This window comes from Microcebus murinus, chromosome 5, assembly GCF_040939455.1.
Source record: "Microcebus murinus isolate Inina chromosome 5, M.murinus_Inina_mat1.0, whole genome shotgun sequence".
NCBI classification, from domain to species: Eukaryota; Metazoa; Chordata; class Mammalia; order Primates; family Cheirogaleidae; genus Microcebus; species Microcebus murinus.
Window position 1 is genome coordinate 66,504,804 of NC_134108.1, and position 12,951 is coordinate 66,517,754.

The 12,951-nt window shown below is 39.8% G+C and overlaps 1 long non-coding RNA gene across 2 annotated transcripts in view; it reads right to left on the reverse strand.

Moving 5' to 3' along the window:
• LOC109730789 (uncharacterized) overlaps window positions 1-12,951 on the reverse strand; it is a 35,106-nt gene that overhangs the window by 15,911 nt on the left and 6,244 nt on the right. The window lies entirely within an intron of this gene.

Here is a 12,951-nt window from a genome sequence, read left to right on the forward strand (position 1 = left end):
GCTTTCATGTCAAGCTGCTCCACAGCTTTTTAGGCATGAGGCCCGTCAGGCTTTAAGGTGGGTGTCTGCTTTGCTGTATTCTCAGATCGCTGGAATGTCCCTCAACAAGGCAGTTAATTTCTGCCCTTTCTCAGGCAGTATTCCTTCACCTCCTCTCCTCCCACAGCCTCAGAAATGGGGTCCCTAAGCCCCAGTGGTCTTATTCCCATCACCCCACCTAGAAGAGTATCTAATTTTGCATTTGTAATTTTGTATTTTTTTTTTTTTTTTTTAGAAATGAGTTTGAAGGTAGTATCAAACTCCTGGGCTCAAGTGATCTGCCCACCTCAGCCTCCCGAGCTGCTGGCTGCTGGGATTACAGGCATAAGCCATTACACCTGACTATAATTTTGTACTCTTTTACTTCTATAGATTCCCCTCTATTGTAGAAGCTTCAGACTCTCCAAATTCTGGATCTATTTCTGGTCCTACCTACTGGTATCACTACCTACCTACTGGTCCTACCTACTGATATCACAGAGGAAACTCTGAGATGGAAGATAGGAGTCTATTCTTTAAGTGATTTGAGGAACAGGCTTGAGTTGCTAACTATTTTGGCAACCACTATGATTATCACATATGTCTTTTGTCACTGCTGAAGCGATAGAAGGAAAATGATGAATTAGCTAAAATTGGATTTAGAAGCATTTACTCCAAAACTCAAAATATCATATAACTTAATAAGATAGAATTTTATTTCCCTCTCATATAAAAGATGTTTGGTGTTAGCCCAGGGCAACTCTGGCTGCCATCAGAGACCAAGTGGCCACACTTCTGCTCTGCAATACTCAGTTTGTGGCTTCCTTCCTCAGGTTTCTTCATGAGTCTAAGATAACTTCTGGCATTCCATCTATCATATCCACATTCCAGGCACTATGGATAAAAAAGAAAGAAGAGAAGAGAAGGAAAGGAAGAAGAGAAGGACAAAGGTGTACCCCTCTGCTGAATAAAGTCCCTTTAAGGGGCCATTTCAAATATTTCTTATATCATTTCCCTTTACATGTTTTTGGCCAGAACATGGTCATGTTGACTTGCCTACATGCAAGGGAGGTTGAGAAATGTAGTCTTTTCAGATGGGTAGCTTTGCTGCTAAAATACATCTAAGAGGATGGCAAAGAAAAAGGCAGAGAAAGCTGAAATTTAAGTACCTGCAGACAGAAAAGCCACAAAGCAAGACAAGAGCACCTGCAGAAGGCACCTGCCACTTTGAATGCAGAGGCATGGTTTAAAAGCAAAATTAGTCCACATAAGGAGCAGCTAGATCTCCAGATGCCAGAACTAACGTTGTGAAGCTAGCCACCGAAACCTCTCCTATCCCCAAGGAATAAGGCAGGTATTTCACTGGAAAAAAACTGAAACAAAGCTCTAGACTCAGGGACACTTCAGGAGAATAAGGCAAAAGTTAAAATAGGGAGGTTAAGTTAAATTCTACATATTAGATCATGAAAACCATAGCCCCTTACCCCCACTCAACTCCTACTTAGAAATAGTAGCAGCCAGGCTTACATCCCTCACAGGGGGATAGAGAATAACATTCTCCTAAAAAACAACCAACCAACAATGAAACCACCCAAACAAAAAAAACTAGCCCAAGAGAAAAAAAATCCTATAGATGCTAATATTTGGGGTCTGACAAAGCAACAGCCAGGTCTATGTTAAACTGTACAGTGAAACCTTCACTTAATACATTCTGGCCAAGCTTCTAATATGTTTTGTGGTGTTTCCCTCCTAGATAAGAACGGAGAGCCAAGAATCACTAGACATTTGAGGAACATCTTTGCAAGATCAACCCTACTGCCAGTGTAAGGTCTGTGCGTATGAATCCCATGAATGATGCCAATAACAGACACTCATTCTAGCTGTGAAGCTGTCAGTTCAAGAAAGCATGTGTTGGCCTGAAAGGCCACAGGTGATAAAGGCCTGTGTTCGTGCTCAGTGTTTTGTGCTGGCCTGTGCTCTGTGGTCATGATATTTGTTGTACAACCCAAGGTTGATGGGGTGCACCTGGGTCTAACAAGATAGTCTCTGATACATATCAGGATTGGCTTAAGTGCAGAACTGCTCCAAGCTCTCAGCCTCCAAAATTACCCAGTGTAGCCACTGGCTACTTCCCTGCTGAAAACTACTGAAAATTACTGGGCTGCTGCCACCACTGGTTAAAATGGCACCACTATTGAAAGACAACTATGACCAAAGATTCCAATCATTTCCTGAATGACATCAGAGAAACAACAGAATAAGGAGAGAGTAGCTCAACCAATCTCATTGATTTAATGTGACTATAATTCAGGAATATATGGAAAGGGGCAGCATGGGAGGGGTCTAGAGAATTCATGAACCAGAGGCACCCACCACCTGAAGCTGATGTTCTCCTCATGGCATGCACTTTCTCTGATAATAAGCATAAAATTCAGAAGGATGTGACTAAACTTCATTATTGATGGCAATGGCCCCATTAACTTAATCCTTGTAGTAGAAGGCAAGGGAAAATTAGCCTAGAGGGCCCAGTCATATACAGTATGTCTGACTGTACATTTCTAATGTATTTGCTTAGTTTCCCCTGAAATTAGACCCAGAGACATACTGTTAGGTGCAGGTGATTTATTTGGAAGATAATCCCAGAAAACAGGAATGAAGAGGCAGGAGAATGATGCAAGCAAAGAGAGAAAGCCAATACAATGTGCATTACTTAACTGATTACCACCATCTATAGTTAGGGCTCAATCCTGCTTGAGACCTCCTAAAGAACTCTATGGAATACACTTGGAATTGTATGCTATTGATAAACTGCAGCATATAATTAAACGAAACACAATATTTATACTTACACAGAGAGAAAAACAAACATCATTTAATTATAAAATTTATATTACAATGTTTATTTTTACTATCCTGAGAGCTAAAGTTCTATGAATGTCATTTTGAGCACAAGTAAGTTCTTTTAAGTGGCATCAGTTTTTAGAATGCTAACAAGTGAGATTAAAATTCCTTTTGAAGAGAAATTATTTTAAAAGTCTGGTTTCTTGATGTTTGTTCCAATAGTTGATTCACTGAAGTTTGCATTAACTTCAGAGGAACTCATTTCTGTTTTTAGAATGTGATGGTGGAGGAAAAATTCCTGCCTATCAAGAGGGCTCCATAAGCGCTTCCCAAAAAAGGATGAGAAGGAAAAGGAGGTCTCCATAGGAACTGTTTCCTTGGATCCAGGGCAAAAATGAACCTCCAGTTGGAGAGAAGGTGGGTGAATGCGGCCTGGCACCACAGGAAGCTTGAATGAGGGGAGGAGAATGACCCACCCTCCAGAGGGACAATAAGGGAGCTGTTGTTTGGAAAAGCTGCCTGTGGGCTGGTGACTCCTAGGTCAGTGACAGCATTGTCCTTCAGCCATCCTCTCTTTTGTCTTCAGTGTCTGGATCGTTCTTCAGTAGATTCTTTTATTAGGAAAATTGTTTCCTCCTTCAGTTTCCATGGGTGTCCACCAGGCTCCGTACGTTTTTAAAAAATTTTTTCTTTTTAATTATTATGGGTATATAATAGTTACATATATGTATAGGGTACATGTGGTGTTTTCATACAGCCATACAATGTGAATTAATCAAATCAGGGTAGTTGAGGTATCCATCACCTCTGGCATTTAACATGTCTTTGGGATAGGAACATTCCAATTCTACTCTTTTAGTTATTTTAAAGTATACCTTAACCTATTGTTGATTATAGTCACTTTGTTGTGCTATCAACTATTGTTCATTCTGTCTAACTACCTAACTATATTTTTACATCCATTAACCATCCCCACTTTATCCCATCCCCTCCCCCTCACTGCCCTTCCCAACCTCTGATAATTATCATTGTACTGTCTCTCTTAATGAGATCAATTGTTTTTTTGTTTTCTTTTGTTTGAGACAGAGTCTCCGTCCACTGCCCAGGCTAGAGTGCCATGGCATCAGCCTAGCTCACAGCTACCTCAAACTCCTGGGCTCAAGCAAGCCTCCTGCCTCAGCCTCTCAGGTAGCTGGGACTATAGGCACGTACCATGCCCGGCTAATTTTTTCTATTTTTAGTTGTTTGGCTAATTTCTTTCTATTTTTAGTAGAGATGGGGTCTCGCTTTTGCTCAGGCTGGTCTCAAGCAATCCTGAGCTCAAGCAATCCTTCTGCCTCGGCCTCCCAGAGTGCTAGGATTACAGGCATGAGTCACCATGCCTATCCTTCATTCATCTTTTGTATTTTTTTGTTTCAATTTCATTTATTTCCGCTCTCATCTTTATTATTTCTTTTCTTCTACTATTTTTGGGTTTGATTTGCTTTTGTTTTTCTAGTTCTTTTATATGCATCATTAGGTTGTTTATTTGAAGCTTTTCAATTTTTTTTATATAGGCACTTATTGCTATAAACTTTCCTCTTATGACTGCTTTTGCAAGGCTCTGCACTTTTGATGGTTCTTTCTTAGACTGGCATCCTTCAAAGATGACCGAACTGTTGCATTCTCCTCCTGAACAGTGCCAAGCTTGTCAAGGGGTTGACATTTCTCTTGATTTAGTGAAACCAGTGTTTGTGAAAGCTGCATTTACCATTTCACATAAAGTCAGATAACTTCTAGCCAACTGAAAAAGTCTGAACAAACATGAGACCAAAAGGCCAGTGACAGGTGCGCACACCACTGACTCTGGCTGGAGGCTGTAGAGGGCAGGGCCTGGACTCATGGCATCCAGCCACAGCTTCACCACCGTCTCTCGTGGCTTCTCAAGGGCCAGCCTGAAGCCAAACTCCCCCGTGGTTTGAAGCCCTTTCATGTGAGAACTAAAAATAAAATCTTAAGCCCCCCAACCACTAAATGAACCATCTCTTGGCCAAGGGGATCCCAGAGAACACTTAAAAACTGAGTTCTCAGCCACAGTGGGATGGTAAGTCAGACACCCATTATACCCCTTCCTTTTGTGGTTTAGACACAACAACTAACTAGCATTAATGTTAAAACAGAGATTGTAAGACTGACAGAACAGACTCTTTGTGGTAATGAGATACCAAGTTATAAACAGGACCTAAGGCCATGCCAGGTATCAGTTAAGTCATGCACCCCTACACTTAGAAGAATAAACTATGTTCTAACTGCCACAAGGTTTTTTAAATTTATTTTTCTCTAGCAGCTAAACAAGCCTTGGCCTCAAGATAAGCAATTGAAACAATTGCAGCTCACCACCAGACACTCACCCCCTGTTCCACAAATCATAACTATAGCTTTGATTGGACAAGGGAGTGATTTCAATACTTTTTGCCTGATAAGAGGCCGCTGACCATGGGCTGGTTCTGACCCATTCATAGAGGCTGTGGACTTGAATGTCTTTGTGTCCCTCTTTTAGTTTTTGTCGTATAAGGCCATATTGTAATGCATTTCAATGTTAAGTCTCTACCCCGAGGTGAATATGGGTTGTATTGCATGCATGTTTGTTGTAGTACACATGTGTCAGGACCACTTACGTGACTATTCATAGCTCCTTCTATAACCTGTTGAATATGTATACTTGGCCAACCCCTTATCACAAATCCCTGTTCCCTTCTCCCCTCCTTCAAAGTGACTTCTTCTGGTCTCTGCCAGAGGCTACGCTTCCCAGCCTGTCAGGATGGTCATCTTGCAGGTTGTAACACTTTATATGAAATAAAGGGTAGCTCACATGGTAGCTCACACCTGTAATCTGAGCATTTTGGGAGGCTGAGGTGGGAGGATCCCTTGAGGCCAGGAGTTTGAGACCAGTTTGAGCATCATAGCAAGGCCCCACATCTACCAAAAAAAAAAAAAAAAAAGAAAAGAAAAGAAAAAAAAGAAATAAAGTCTCCTCCTCCCCAAATTTATAGATCTCATGATTTTTCAGTTGACATATTGCACTTGAAACCCACCACAGAGTTCTCCTAAGTAACCATGCCTCCACCTGCCCACAACAAACTTCTGAGACCCTCCAGTTAGGCTTGCAAATATCCCACACTGGCAGCCTAAGCAGACCATCAGTGGAGCTGGTCAAGAGAAAAGATAGATTCAATTATTAAAAGCTTATGACCCCTTGCTATGGTTTGCACACTTGTCCCCTCCAAAACTCATGTTGAAATTTAATTCCCAATGTGGCAGTATTGAGAGGTGGGCCTTTAATCTATATGCATAGATGAATGGATTGGTGGGTTATCTTGGGTGGCTTTATAAGAAAAGGAAGAGATACCCAAACTAGCATGCTCAGCACTTTGCCATATGATACACTGCACCACCTCATGACTCTTGAGAGAGTCCCACAGGCAAGAAGGCCCTCACCAGATGTGGTTCCTCAGCCTTGGACTTCTCAGCCCTGAGAACTATAAGAAATTCCTTTTCTCTATAAATTGCCCAGTTTCAAATATTCTGTTATAAGCAACAGGAAAAGGACTAAGACACCTTCTTCTTAAGTTTTAAGCAAATTATGAAACATTTTTATTTAAGGTAAAATACACATACTATGAGGCCGGGCGTGGTGGCTCACGCCTGTAATCCTAGCTCTCTGGGAGGCCGAGGCGGGCGGATTGCTCGAGGTTGGGAGTTCGAAACCAGCCTGAGCAAGAGCGAGACCCCGTCTCTACTATAAATAGAAAGAAACTAATTGGCCAACTAATATATATAGAAAAAATTAGCCAGGGATGGTGGCTCATGCCTGTAGTCCCAGCTACATGGGAGGCTGAGACAGAAGGATCGCTTGAGCCCAGGAGTTTGAGGTTGCTGTGAGCTAGGCTGACGCCACGGCACCCACTCTAGCCTGGGCAACAAAGCGAGACTCTGTCTCAAAAAAAAAAAAAAAAATACACATACTATGAAATAGCATGTCATAAATGTACAATTTGATGACTTTTGACAAATATATATACTTTGTAATCAAATCTCCATTCCAACCTCTTTAGCATTCATTTTTCCTTCCCCCTAGTTGTGCAACACCATACTACCCCCACCACAGCAGCTGTGTCTTTGTTCGTCTAGTTCACACTGCCTAAATGCCCTGTTTTTTCCATTCCTGGGTAAATTTATACACATCCTTCAATAAATAGTTCAAACATTTATTTCCTTTAAAATCACTCCCAGTCTCTTTTCCCCATAGAGAAATAATCTGTTTCCACTATGTCCTGCATAATACTGAGATACCTTTATGTAACAATAGTGAGACTGTATTATAATGATTTATTTACATATGTTTCTATCTCTAGCAAGATTGTCTCCCAAAAAAGTAAACAATTGCCACTAGTGGTACTATAGTTTTGTGTGTTACATTGATGCAGCATTAAATAGGAAATTGTGTGTTGTGAGAGTTATTCTCCTTTTCATACTTTACATGAGGGAGAAAGTTTTAGTATCATGTATGTCTCTCTATTGGGTGTTTAATTTCCCTTTTTATAAGAGAGGGCAGACCTCAGACTTGGAACCTTTGCAGATAAAAGTAATTGACTAGAGTTTCATACTATTTTCTAATGATCATCTTCTGTCTGTAAAACTTTCAGAATATTCGTGATAGTGTTTTTTAATGAAAGTGAGCTAATTTAAAGTAAGCATATTATGGTAAAGAGGTACACAATTATGGCAAAGATGTCATAGGATGTATTAAAATGGCTTTGGGCTAGGTGCTTGAGAATTAGGGAACATAACTTTTATTTTCATCCTGGTTCCTAGCACTATGCTTAACAAACATAGTAGATCAACACTAAACATTGAACAAATTAAGAAGAAATATCCACCTCTAACATTTTCAAGACCCGATTTCATTTTAGGGAATATATAGGCAAAGTGAATTTTCTGAAAAAGTTAGCTTGATCCTTCTAGCTACATTATTATTATACAAATGACCTTTTACATGACTTCCTATAACTACAGCAGTAGAGATCAAATTTGTAAGAGAATACAATTATAGAGATTCTCCAACTGACTGTGTGGAATGATGTTTTATAAACCAAAGTACAGAGCAATGGAAAAATGTTTACAATGCATTCTGTACAAATCCCTACATCACTCTTTCTTCAATTCTCATGGTAAGATTTAACAAGGGGTAGACCAGGGCAGCTCTCACCAGAGGAGAGCTAGCACCATCTGTTGGAGAGTGAGTTCATGATATAAGATGATCATTCTTTGGTGACTTCATTACTCCTGATACTTTGTTTCTTCAAAGTACTTTTTATCACACAAATTTCAAGACACTCATACATGCCCAAGTCAATTTAACTTTCTTTTTTTTTATTTTTTTCAATTTAACTTTCAATCAGATCTGGTTCTCCAGTATGACCGTCAAAAACAAAACCAATTGATCTGATTAAAATACACTTGTCTTTTCATGATTTGACTCCTTGATTACCGACCTGATAATTAGCCCATTTTGGTCCATTTAAGAAATGGAATAAAACCTATATTATACAGCCACAGACACTATTATTAGGTTATTAAGTATGAAATGTCTGATTTCCTTAAGTACTAAGTTTGACAGTTGATATCTCTGACATTTCACTTTGATACTTCTTGTTTTATTTTTATTATGAAGGTACATCCTCATTCTTTCAAATGCACAGTTTGGCTTGTGAGTATCTTTCAAAAAAATTTTAGAGCAATTTTTGTAAAATTTGTTTTGTTTGTGAATATGAGTTTTGTCGTGGAACCAATGCAGTGCAGACAGCTCAAAATATCAATGAAGTGTTTGGGAAGAATGTGGCTAATGAATGCACAGTACATTGATGGTTTCAGAAGTTCCATTCTGGTGATTTTAACCTTGAAAATAAGCCATGTGGGCGACCTGAAACCAAGGTGGAAAATGATGAGCTGAAAGCTGTAGTGGAAGCAAACCATCTCTACCTACACATGAATTAGCAACAAGGTTTGATGTTACTATTCCAACAATATTGGACCATTTGAAATAAACCATCAAGGTAAAAAAGCTGGATAGATGGGTTCCTCATGAATTAAATGAGCATAAGCAGAGAAATCATCTCGAAGCTTGCCTTTTTTCACTGTCACGACAAAGGTGAACCATTTCTACACTGTAGTGTTATGTGTGATGAAAAGGAATTCTTTCATTCTTTTGGACAGTCCAAGTGTTCAGCACAATGGTTGGTTAAAGATGAAATGCCAAAACACAGTCCAAAACAGAATATTCATCATAAAAAGCTAATGATGTCTGTCTGGTGGTCCAGTGCTGGTATTATCCACTACAGCTTCATGAAACCTGGTCAAACCATTACAGTGGATGTCTACTGCAACCAATTAGACAAAATGATGAGGATGCTTGCGATTTTGCTATTAAGCAGCTGAAATCGGTCAATAGAGACAGGCCAATCCTCTTGTAAGACAACACTCAACCACATGTTGCACAAACAACGCTGTTCAAACTACAGAGGCTGTACTTGGAAACACTCTATTATCCACTGTATTCACCAGACCTTGCACCAACTGGCTACCACTTCTCCCAGGCTTTGGACCACTTTTTGCAAGGAAAATTATTCACTCTCAACAAGCTGTGGAAAACGCCTTTCAAGATTTCATTGCTGCTTGCTCTCCAGGCTTCTTTGCTGTTGGCATAAATAAGCTACCATCAAGATGGCAAAATTGTGTTGATAGTTTAAGTGTATACTTTGATTAATTGTACTGCTTCTTGTTTGAGATATAATAAAGTACAGGGTGTTTTTTTTAAAGAAATAGGGATAGCTTTGAATTTTGAATTTTACCAACAGCCCAGAAATAGTAATTTTCTACATTCAAACTCTTCTTCCCAATATTTATTGATGAAATTGAGAGGTTTATGTTTCTTTTGCATCATTTAGAATAGATGTTCCTAAGTGACAAAAAGACTGTAAGAGACCTGGCTACCAGAAAAAAAAGAAAGCATAAGAGACAGCTAGCTTAGGGTATGGGCACTTACATAGAGGGTAGGGGGGAAGTTCCTAAGTGCTTAGATTATAAATGACAATAAACTGTCATATCAGCAATTTCCCTAAAGACAGGTCTAAGGAATAAACACCCAAATTTTAGAAATAAATTTATATATGCCTGTATTTTAAATATAACATATACTGTTGATTTTAAAGACTTGTCCCCTAAGACAAATTTTAACACATCGAAAAAATATTCTGAATTTTTCTTGCAATGCTCTTTATTTATGGAACTGTATAAGATAAAGTAATGATAGTATCAAAATGAGAAATGACACTGATTTTCTTTAAATATTTTCAAATTGAAGTCTATCTCTCTTAGGGGAAAAAAATTCAGAAGCATTATATCAACCATAATTTTTAGAATGTATTAAGTGGGAAAGAAGTAATGCATTAAAGAACAATACATTAAACTCTGATGTAAAAGAGCAGCTACAGTTATTAAACAATTGTCAGATTTGCCAGTGGTACACCCTTTGGGAATCCTCTCACAATTCAGAAAGAACATTAACCCTTGCAAGCCTGTAGGGTATCATTTGGTGCTTTAAAACAATGATTCAATAAAATAATACTTTTGCTAAATGGCACTGAACCAAGTTCTAGGACGTAGGGTTAATTATGAATATGTTTGTGAGTCCACGGACAGGTGGAGTATTTAGGCTTGACCTAAGCCTTTCCTCTACTTCTTTGAGTATACTAAATCACCAAAGGAAAGACTAAGTACAGCTTCATCAGTTTGTCAACTCAACTTATTTAAAGGCCTGGTCAAGATACTGACCAAACCTAGCATAACTACATTCTTTAGTTGTCCATGCCTGACAGTGTTCTCTCCTCAGACGTTCCAACCAGAAAGCAGTTTACTTACACTTTTACACTTGACTGCCTCAAATCACATCTGGAAATAGAAAGAATGTACATTTTATATGTAATATAAATAATTATGGCTCCACAACTTATTTTATAACAATTCCATCTACCTTTAAAGTTTAAGTTTCTAACTGAATCTTCTTTCACAGTTTAACACCTTTTCCTTAGATACTTCCATCAGTAAAAACAGGAAAAAACTACCCTCCATTCACAATAAGTCTTTTCACGTAGTCCTACAAAAGTTTTTTTCAAACAGTAACGAGTTTGTGGAGTTTTTTCCTATATTTGTAAAAAGCATTTAAAAAATAATCGGACAGTACCAGAAGGTAAGAAGAAGAAAGTAAAAATTAGAGTATAATATCTCTACTTGGTCTATTTATACATGAGCATACAGATAAATGTATTTTTAACTAGGCTAGCTGCGGTAGGTCATGCCTGTAATCCTAGCACCCTGGGAGGTCAAGGTGGGATGATCCCTTGAGCCCAGGAATTTGAGGTTGCAGTGAGCTATGATGACCCAACAACACTCTAGCTGGGGCGACAGAGCAACGCTCTGTCTCAAAAACAAATACATATATGATATATATATATTTTTTTTTTTTTTAACTAAATAGGTTCATAGTTTACATAGAGTCTAATGAACTGTTTTTTCTCCACGTAACAATATGTCAGGAAATGGGTAATGCTACCCACCAGGTTAAGTTTCTTTTCTTTGCAAAGTAAGCATAATGGGTTAATGGTGGTCCAAGAAAACATATGCCTACATCCTAACCCCCAATATATGTCTTAATCTGGAAAAGGGGTCTTTGCAGGTATAGGTATATATAAGGATTTCAAGATGAGATTATTCTGGATTAACCAGGAGGGCCCTAAATCCCATGGCAAGTGTCCTTAAAAGTGACAGATGAGAAGACACAAAGAGGAGAAGGCCATGAGAACACAGAAGTGGAGACTGGAGCTATGCAGCCACAGCCAAGGAGTGCCTGGGTCCACCAGAGACTGGAAAAAGCAAGAGAGGATTCTCCCCTAGCATCTATAGAGGGAGTATGGCCCTATGGCTCTGCAGACACCTCCATTTCAGATTTCTGGCCTCCGGAACTACAAGAGAAAACATTTCTGTTGTTTTAAGCCACCAAATTTGTGTTAATTTGTTACCGCAGCCCTAGTGACATAGTCAGCACTGCAAACTTTCTGATTATAAACCCAGCCTGCTCTCCAGCCTCATTTTCCAATTCTTCTCCAGCTTTACGCTCCTGTTTGCTTCCTTTCATTTCTTATACTGCCTCAAGGCCATTGCACATGCCATTCCATCGCACCAGCTGCTCTTCTCCATTCTTTAGCTGTGGCTTCAAGACTTCAAAAAAGTTAAGTGACCCTCTAGCTCCGCTCACCACCCCCCCAATAAGGTCTCTTCTCGGCAGCACATAGTTCTTCTCACAGCCCCTGTCATTGTTTGTATCTTTACCAATGAGGTGATTAGATTCTGCTTCCCTGCCAAACTGTAACCTCCATAAGAATAGGCACCTTGCCTTCCCTCCGTACCACCCATTCCCAGTCTAGCCCTGTGCCCACTGTGCCCATCCCTTGCGCATGAATGAACAGACACTGTTGCAGAAGCACTGCAGACACAGGAGCCTCCACAGCCTCTGAGCAGGCTCTGGGCTAGGTAGGGCGATTCTACCACTTATACCCCCAAAGCAGACCACTTCTGAGAGCGAAAGGGGGCCTTATTCGTATGTCTGAGTTACCTGGTTATAGTCCCAGCCCTGGGTAACTAGTTGTGCCGGCCACAGGAAAGAGAGGATAACTAGAAAGTGATGGGCAACATTCTGGAGGAATGGGAAGAGGATAATTTATATTTGCTTAATGGACACAGCATTTTGACACCTTTCTTCTACATCATGTGTTCATTCCTTTGTTGTCTGCCCCCTCCCTAGAATGCCAACTCTTGAGGGGAGGGACCTGGCCTGTGTGTTCAGCGCTGTCTCCCGCACTACAACAGTGCGTGGCGGTAGCAGACACTCAAACATCTGCACGAATGCACTCACAGCTGATAGTACGCCCCAAGCGAATAACGGATGAAGAATCCAAACATGAAAAAAGCGAACCAACCAACCCAGGATGTCGCAGT